Source organism: Nicrophorus vespilloides, unplaced genomic scaffold (assembly GCF_001412225.1).
Source record: "Nicrophorus vespilloides isolate i.1.1-1 unplaced genomic scaffold, Nicve_v1.0, whole genome shotgun sequence".
In the NCBI taxonomy this organism is placed as follows: domain Eukaryota; kingdom Metazoa; phylum Arthropoda; class Insecta; order Coleoptera; family Silphidae; genus Nicrophorus; species Nicrophorus vespilloides.
In genome coordinates this window covers 1-8,998 of record NW_017100105.1, presented here as the reverse complement: position 1 = coordinate 8,998, position 8,998 = coordinate 1, and the positions used below count along the sequence as shown (strand labels likewise).

General features: G+C 32.2%; 2 long non-coding RNA genes across 2 annotated transcripts; one reads left to right on the top strand and one right to left on the bottom strand.

Annotated features, from left to right (window-relative positions):
• Nucleotides 1–5,316: 5,316 nt before the first annotated feature.
• On the top strand, nucleotides 5,317–5,604 carry LOC108568242. The gene is made up of 2 exons (XR_001891294.1): nucleotides 5,317–5,357; nucleotides 5,440–5,604. It is a non-coding gene; the product is annotated as an uncharacterized LOC108568242 (long non-coding RNA).
• Nucleotides 5,605–6,844: 1,240 nt separating this feature from the next.
• On the bottom strand, nucleotides 6,845–8,192 carry LOC108568241. The gene is made up of 4 exons (XR_001891293.1): nucleotides 7,941–8,192; nucleotides 7,762–7,884; nucleotides 7,367–7,707; nucleotides 6,845–7,299 (listed from the first exon to the last, which is right to left on the bottom strand). It is a non-coding gene; the product is annotated as an uncharacterized LOC108568241 (long non-coding RNA).
• Nucleotides 8,193–8,998: the final 806 nt, after the last annotated feature.

Here is an 8,998-nt window from a genome sequence, read left to right as displayed (position 1 = left end):
CGCATTCTACAAGAGTGTGCATTAAATATAAGATTTTACTTTATTTGCATATTTACACTAACTATAACGATTTGAAGCTCAATAATAATTGGTGAGAAAACAGAAAAAAAATAGGTCAAACTTTTTGTATACAAAACATATGGGTATTATGTATTTAATTGTCAAATTAAAAATTATACAAGATTTTACTAAATTTTTCAAATTAACACATCGGAGTAACCAAGACGATATGAACTTTAAGTGAGAAAATAAAAGAAAATAGGTTAGTACACAATTTCGATTTTTCGTCTGCAACTTTATTCGCGTTAAAATTAGATGATTAGGTTTCAAACGTAATTTGTAGGTAATTGAATTATCCATCAGATGGCGATGATTTTATTCGTTCAGGTGCATCGGTGTAGCAGCTACGGTCGTTTAAATGTGTATATGCATGTAAGTGTATGTATAGATCTTTCGGTGCGTTTAAACGGTGATCACGCGATCGTAAGTGAGTAGCAGGTCGTGGAAGTGAGTTTGTCCACTTGGCGTGCGTGCGCGGGGCGCGGTCTCGAAGGCCGCGGAGTCCGAAGGCAGCAGCAGCAGCAGCGGCGGTAGCGGTGGTGGAGGAGGCGGCGGTGACGACGACGTCGACGACGCGCGCGAGAATCACCTTGCGCGACCTTAACGGCCTAAGGTGTCACTGAACCTGCACTCCAACTGTGCTTCTTTTCTCTTCTCTTCTCTACTCCACTCCTCATCGCTGTACACACCACTTCTACCGTTGCCACATTCAGAGAGGAGACAAAAAAAACAAGAGAAAACAGAGACCAATAACAACCAACAACAACAACATGAACAAGAGAGCAACGAAAATACGAACGAGAGAGAAATCACTTTTGGTTAATAGCCTAATCGATGAAGACACGCTGATTCCAACGAATACATAACCTAATGATCCAATGTAATTGAACAAATAATTACCGCATGCAAAATAATTACTAAATTAAAATAATCATACATTTTTTTTTTCATATAAACTTATTTAGATTAAGGTCGAACTAATCAAGTGAAGTTAATAGAAATTAATTGTTAAATTTATCGTTTAATTAAAGTTTGAAGAACCATATATCTCATATTTAACAATACCTCGCTTAGTCCAGGTAATTATTTCCGTCTATGTCACTGTTTAAAACATTTTGTGTAAAATTATTTAGAATTTATTTTGCTGAATTAATATTTAGTTTTTTTTTAAATTTCAAATCTGACAAGTGAAACCGGACTAATCCAAACCGGGCTATGAGAGGTATCGCTGTAGTTTCGTTAATATAAAATTATTTACGTTTTGTTGTAATATGAATTAAATTTCTTTATTCTTGTTGTATTAACTTTAATTGATTTGTATTTTTTTAATTTGCAGTTTCAGTTCGCAGAAAAACTTAGGTCGATGAAAAATAAATGTGATATAAATGAGAGTTTATTATTTACATATTATATAATAACATGTATTTTTAGAATCTATTTATATTTACCAATACAATTTTTAATTGGTAATAAATATTCATAAAATTTTTCTCAATTTATTTAGATTAAGGTCGAACAAATCAAGTAAAGTGAAGCAAAATAATGAAAGGCACGCTTTTCATTCAATTAAAACGTATTGAAATTGCAAATACGCAATGCTGCTGTAATAATAATAATGCAACAAAAAAAAATGTAATAATTAGATGATTTTTTTTTTGTTGTTATAAGATATTTTTGCTCGAATTTCTTACACCGATAAATTTTAATTGGCAATAAATATTATTAAATTAAAATAAAAACTGAACGGTTTCTTTTTAAATAAATTAATTTAAAATTAGGTCGAACAAATGAAGTAGAACAATGAAAGTCATTACTTTCGTACAATTAAAGTTGAAAATGTTGCTAATTGTAAATATATAATTGTGTTACATAATAAAGGTATTTTTTGATTGGATTTATTAAGCAATATGTTTTATATGAACTTTAAGAACAAAATATGTTGACTTAAAAAATCTTAAATTATTGCTAATGAATCAATTTTCTTAACAAAAAAATGAATACCGAAATATATGGTAATGATATAGCGTCAAATTATAAGTTAACTCAGGGTTTTTCAAACTTTTCTTGCAACGGAACACTTCGTAAATCCTGAAATGTTCACCTTATTATATATTTAATAATAATTTCATTACTAGTCTTCATGGAAAGCCTATTAACATAGTTTGGGAAACTCTGGGTTAACCTATTGGTTAATTTTAATGGGTCGCGAAATGACAATTTGAACGTGCAGCAAAAGGGTTGAGAAACACTTAAAATAATATTAAATTAAAATTTACGGGTAAAAAGGTAAATTTACTTAGATTTATATAGTATAAATTAAATTATTCCTTAACTATTATGATAAAAAAAAGCCAATCTCATTATGGTTATGACCTAACCTACTTAGTTACATAAATGATGTCAAATTATTTACATAAATAGTAGAACTGTCTCAGTTTTATTATAAAACGATCGAGATAGCTTATGTATCTCAACACCTTATCTCACTTAAGAAAATTTCTACAGCTACGTTCCTTAAATATTCGAGACTTGAATAAATTTTAAATAATAAAAATTCTATTACAGCACATGAAATATTCAAATATTCACAACCAAATTTTTTGATTATAATACTTAAAAAAACAGCTTTTTAAAAAAACCTGAGTTTCATTAATACTGAAGAATGTAATTTATATATCAAGTAAAAAATATTACAAATAATGAATAAAATTTTGATAAAAGAAAAATTTTAGGACTCAGGTCGACAAGTTTTACTGTATTTTTTAAAATTTTATGAAATTAGATAAATTTAACTAAGATTTCTTCAATTCATATAAATCAAGATATCTTTATTTAGTGATTTATTTAGTTTAGTAAATAACCGTAACGTAACGTTAATTAAATCAAAATAGAAATAAGTGTTTTTTTTTCATAATTTAATTTAGAAATAAGAAATGGGCGAGTAATAGTCGAATGGTTAATTTGCCCTACCCACGATTCCGTGGTTGCCGGTTCGAATCCTGGTCAAGCTAGGCCCTTTGTGAGCAATAGGGCCACCGTTCATCATAAATTGACAGTCAAATGAAAGAGGTTCATCATATGGACCTTCAGCCAAGTCGATGGACAATGACAGTGTTGAGGATAGCAGCAGATACACAGATAAAGGAAACTTTTATAAATCTAAATTGGCTCAAACATTTTAAAGTTTTAACCGTTTTTTAAGTTTATTTTGATGAATAAATCTAACTTTATTTGCAGTTAAATGCAGTTATGTCCATAATTACTAAACGCAACTTAATCATCATAACATTAATTGTGCAGCAATAAAAAAGTTTTACAGCTCTTATGAAAATAAAAACGTCGTGTCTCGCTTATTACAGAACGTAATTTAATGATTCTTACGTCAAATTGAAAATAATTGAACGCGCTTTCATAAACAAATATTGAAGTGTAGGTTTATACTGTTTATCCAGAGTTAACAAATTATACTTTCATTCACCCACACGTTGCTTAATTTTCTTAAATATTATTTTTTATTAAAATTATATTTTATGTGTGTATTTTATTAAGAAAGTTATGAATGATTATAGTAATTTAATATTTCATTTGTGGATTAAATCTTGACATATATCAGATAGGATTTACTAATAGTTTTATCGGGAATTTTTACGACTTTTCGCCTCGACAAGTGAGATGGTAATTTGGTGGCACAAAGGAGGGCAGGTGACAGGTCTGAATGGTAATTTTGATGGAGAGATGATGTCGAGAAAACGAAAGAAAGAGAGAGAGATAAGAACGAGAGGAGTGTAAAAAGGCGAAGGTAGAAAAAGAAGAAAAAGAGGAAGAAGGGTAATTGGGTTGAGGGGGTTCGGTCAAGAGAATCGATCCATGCGTGGAAGCCAAGAGTCGCGGAGGAACGTACGAAGAAACCGGTTTTTATCTGGTCCACATATGATAACGAGTTACGGATATCGAATATTGATGATGATGATGGTGGTCGTGGTGATGATGATCGAGAGGAAGAGGAGCAAAGAGATGTAAAGAGAAAAAGAGAGAGATCAAGAAAAGGACCAGATGGGATTTCGAGGAGAGCCGTGAAACGCGATCCTTTTCTCCTTCGCACGTTTCTCACACACACACAGATGCGGAAAAGGGAAAAAATAAATAAGAAGAAGAAAAAAAGTGGAAAGAAAAAGCAGATATAAATTAATGTCACGATAAATTTTCCCAGGGGTGAAAAATGCATAGCACCGGAGTGTTAAGAAGACGAAGATGCGAGAAAGAGAGAATCGATTGACAGAGTTGGGACCGACCGACTTCGATTCCAAAATTAGAAAATTAATCTAGAGGTCTTCGAAATGTCATGCATATCGAAGATTAGTGTACAACACCAATTGCAACACGAGGAGAAGATAGTGATTGTTTTGGATAGGCGGATAACCAAAAAAAAAAACAACAAATGTATAAAACGAAACGGAAATTTTTCGTTCATGAAAAGCAATTACAAGATTCTAAATTAGTGTAAGACATAAAATACTTATATACTATTACACAAAGATAAATCTAGGAAAGTGGAGGATGTTAAATGTGAAATTCGTCTTACAAAGTACAAATAACAAAACATTGAAAATTTAAACAAAAAAAAAATGTAAATAATTTACAATAAAATTTGCTATATTAAACAGACATTCGGTCTATATATAATCAATGAATTGGTATATGCAAAACAACAACAAAATCAAGTTTTTATAAAATTATGAACTAATTGTAAATTTTGATAAAAGATAAAATATTTGTCTCCTTTTAATATAAGTTGATGAATTAGCCTGAAACATGAAAATTGTCCTACTTTACATAGAAAATCAACCTCTTGTCGCAAAAGCACCAATGAAAGTGAATATAAACTAAATAAATAATATCAGTTATTTATATATTAAAATTACTAAAATGGAAATAATTGTTAGGTTGCTAAATGAGTATGTAAAAATAAATGTATATACGTATATATATATTAAATATGTTACATGATGAAGAGCCAAAAATATTGAGTTTGTTATAAACTAATTAAGGAGATGCAAATTAAAAATTATCTAATCTAGAGATTAAAATTACGAAAAAGCAAATGATTGACAAAATATAAACAAAGTCGAATATGTACAAATCTTAATATAAACACATTGATAACGCGATTTTAAAACATGCATTTTGCAGAATCGTGAAAAGCAAAGTTCATAAGTTGATTTCTCATAATTTATAAATTCAGTTGCATGTTTAAGTCTTTAAACACAAAACATCGAAAACTTTCAATTTCCAATCATGTAAATATTTCTTTAAGTTTATAAAGTTAAATATTATAATAACAAACCGAATTCGTATAAAGAAATCAACAACTTTTTCCAGAAACTATCTAGATTCTAGAATATTTGCAATGGAAAGAAGGAATAGATAAACGGTGAATGCGTTATTATCTAGGCCGAATCGGTTTCGGTTGGCGCGTGATCCCGTGGCCTTCTTCGATTTGAAGAAAAAGAAGAGCATGAGAGGCGGACAGGGTACAAAAAAAAATGAAGGAAGAAAACTGTACAGATAACCCCTGGGGTTCGCGTGTAATCTCCGCGTTTACATAGGCGAGTGTAAAGGTCCCTCTTCAGATTACAGATTATCACTTGCCGACCCTCCGGATTGTGGATAACCAACACACACACACACACAATAACACTTCACTATCTTATCGGAGAGCCAACAAGAAAGTGATGAACCGAAATGTCTGTTCCATTGCACGTCTATCAGCGCATTTTCAGCGCATACATTTATATTTACGTTTATTATATAACATTCATTAGATGTTAAATGGCACGCATGGAACGACTATTCATATATTCACCTGTTACCAAAGAGCATAGTTACGTAGCAAAAAAGTAAATAAATAAATTGATAATGTGGATATTGCTATACAATGTGTATTGAATAATACTTTTCATTAATGGGAAGTTCAGATTTAGGTAAAAAAACATATGGTGTTAGGCAACCAAACTTATATGGTTGCATCGAATCACAAATACAGCTAAATATTTGTTTATTTTTACATATACCTTATCACAAGTGTATTAATTATAATCGGTATTATTTCAGTATACTTTAAAATCTAATGTAGGCAACCAGATGAACATTAAAATTTTAGTTGTTTCTTTAATAATCTATCAGTAGTTCAAAAAATAATGTCAAATTATATTATTGTGCAAATGAACTATTATTATTAACTATTAATAAGAAATGGATTCGCTTTTTATGGAAATATGATTAAAACTCGCAAGCCCGACAACCGAAAGACCGTATGAAAGCCCGACGTTCGAAATCCCGAGTGTACTGAAATCCCGTCGTTCGAAATCCCGAGTGTATCGAAATCCCGACTACAATAATCCTGACAATCAAAATCCCGACTGTATCGAAATCCCGAATATATCGAAATCCTGACTACCATAATCCCGACAATCGAAATCCCGACAGTGTTTTTTATTATTATAATTTCTACAATAACATTTTTAAATTATTCTACTATATTTTAATAAGTACGACGGATACTGAAAAAAATATTTTTAAGACCTAGGTCGATGGCTCGTTTGCCCGATTATTAATTGTTGTTATTTATTCTTAATAACAATAAATAGTATTAATTATTATTGTATTTTTTTTTTGTTGACTTATTCATTATAAAACTGAAAAATAAGAAATATTCTATACAAAAAATAACAACAATTAATAATCTTATTAAGTTTTAGATTGTCGGGATTTCGATATAGTCGGGATTTTGAACGTCGGGCTTTCAATAGACGGTCTTTCGGTTGTCGGGCTTGCGATTGCCACCGGATTAAAACAGGATCGGTACTGAAGAGGACGGATAGAATTAATAAATATAATATACTTAACTAATTATTTTGTTTTCCTTAGGTTGGTATAATCATTCATCAATTATTTGAGCTTGGGAGGAGCATAAGGAGAAGAATTGGATGAATTCGGAACCATTCGTATATTACGAATGCTTCCGCAAAAATTCAGTTTGCCGCTTCAAGTCTTGCTTTGTTTCCAGCATTTTGAATTTGACGAATGCGGTCCAATGTGATAAAGATTGAGCTTGGGAGGTTGCGAGAACGAAATCTGTATCCAGAGGGGATACCGAATTCCGGCAGTTGATCTGCGTGTAGTGAGGGTTCTCCTTCTTGGACAGATTGAACGTGAACTGGTAATCGATTGTGAGATCATCTGTAAATGCACAATTTATTTAGATTGAAACGTGCGTTCAGTTTCAGAGATTTCTAAGAATGAGTACTTTCAGTAGCAGAATCCTTTGTTTATGGGATCTTATGAAGCAGTGATTCGCTAGGTCGCACTTCTCGCAGTGATCTCCGACCTTTGGTGGTGCACTAGCACCTCCCGCTCTCGGGATGGCATTGGGTTGCTTGTCCGTTGCATTCGTGCGGCTGGCATTGTCCTCCGTCCGAACCCCAATACACTTGGACGCAGCGTTCGCAGTGCGTCCCCCAAGAGCTGTACTCTGAGCAGAATCGAGGACACTGCTGTCCCTGATCTATAACCATCACATCGGTCTGATTGTTTCCGGTAGTTGGCGGAGTATACGTCGAGCATTTAGCGGTCTCATAAGACCATTACCTGAGTAAACATTATTAATTGCTTAATAATTATCAACTAACTTCGGATACTTACAATAGTAAGTTTGAGCGCTGCATGCTTTACATGTATGCAACTTATCGCACATCGGTCGCGCATCTATCGGGCATGAGAAAATAGGGAGATCCTTTGAATCCTTGCACGAATCATAGGCGCACGCTAAAATAAAATGAAAATTTAATTTAACATTTTGATGAATTGATTTTATAACTGACCCGTCTTGCACCAGACACATTTTCTGGTTGTGGAAACGCAGATGGCGCAATCCTCGATCTCGCTGCAAATCTCCATATCCTCGAAGAACTTGCGACCAATATAGGAAAATTTCATTTCCGGGCAACAGAGGATGATGGAATCGGCACTACTGAATTGTTGATGTTGATGCACCTTCCATTCTTGTGGTCCCAAACGCACTTCACTCCGGGTCTGGTGTTCAAGCAGACGTTCTGTGCGCTCAGATGATCGCAAGTACCTGGCAGGGATACCAAAGGCGCTTGTTATTTTTTTCAAATCCCTGCTCAAGGAAGGTCATACGATCATTGCCAACTGTAAAAATGTTACACACACACACAGACGCACATTGACATACACACACACAGACATACACACTCACATATATATATATATATATAAAATATATATAAAAAAATATATAAAATATAAAAATATAATCAGAATTAACAAATTTATTTTACAACACAATACAACCCAAAAATTATTTGAATTCTCGGCGACTTCATTTATGCTTCCTTGCATATGACAAAATTTCTTGCTGCAGCTTATCTCTCTCGTTCACAATTTCTGTTTTATGATTCAATACATTATTAAGACAACTCAAATAAATACAAAAAAATTTATGTGTAGAATGTTCCACAACAATTTCGATCAAATCATTGGTGTGCGGGCATTTACACATCTTCACTTAAATTTTATAAATTCTTGGCATTCTGCCTTATATATTTTGTTCAATTTTGCTAAATAATATATTCTATTTTGAAGTGACTTTCTGCTGCAATGTTTCTTTTTAATAATGGTTTTTAATGTTTTAGTACTCTGGGGATTTTCATCAATATCATTTTCTATACCCTGTATTTCAGGACTAATAATATTTTCAGTTATCATAGGTATATCATAACAAAAGAAGTAAGGTCTTTTTTTATAGTTATCACTAAAATGAAGATTACAGACCTTCTTCTTTTTCTTTATATCATTATCGTCCATATTTCTTAATTCAACATTCATTGTTGCAATTTTCCATTGCTGAAACACTGGT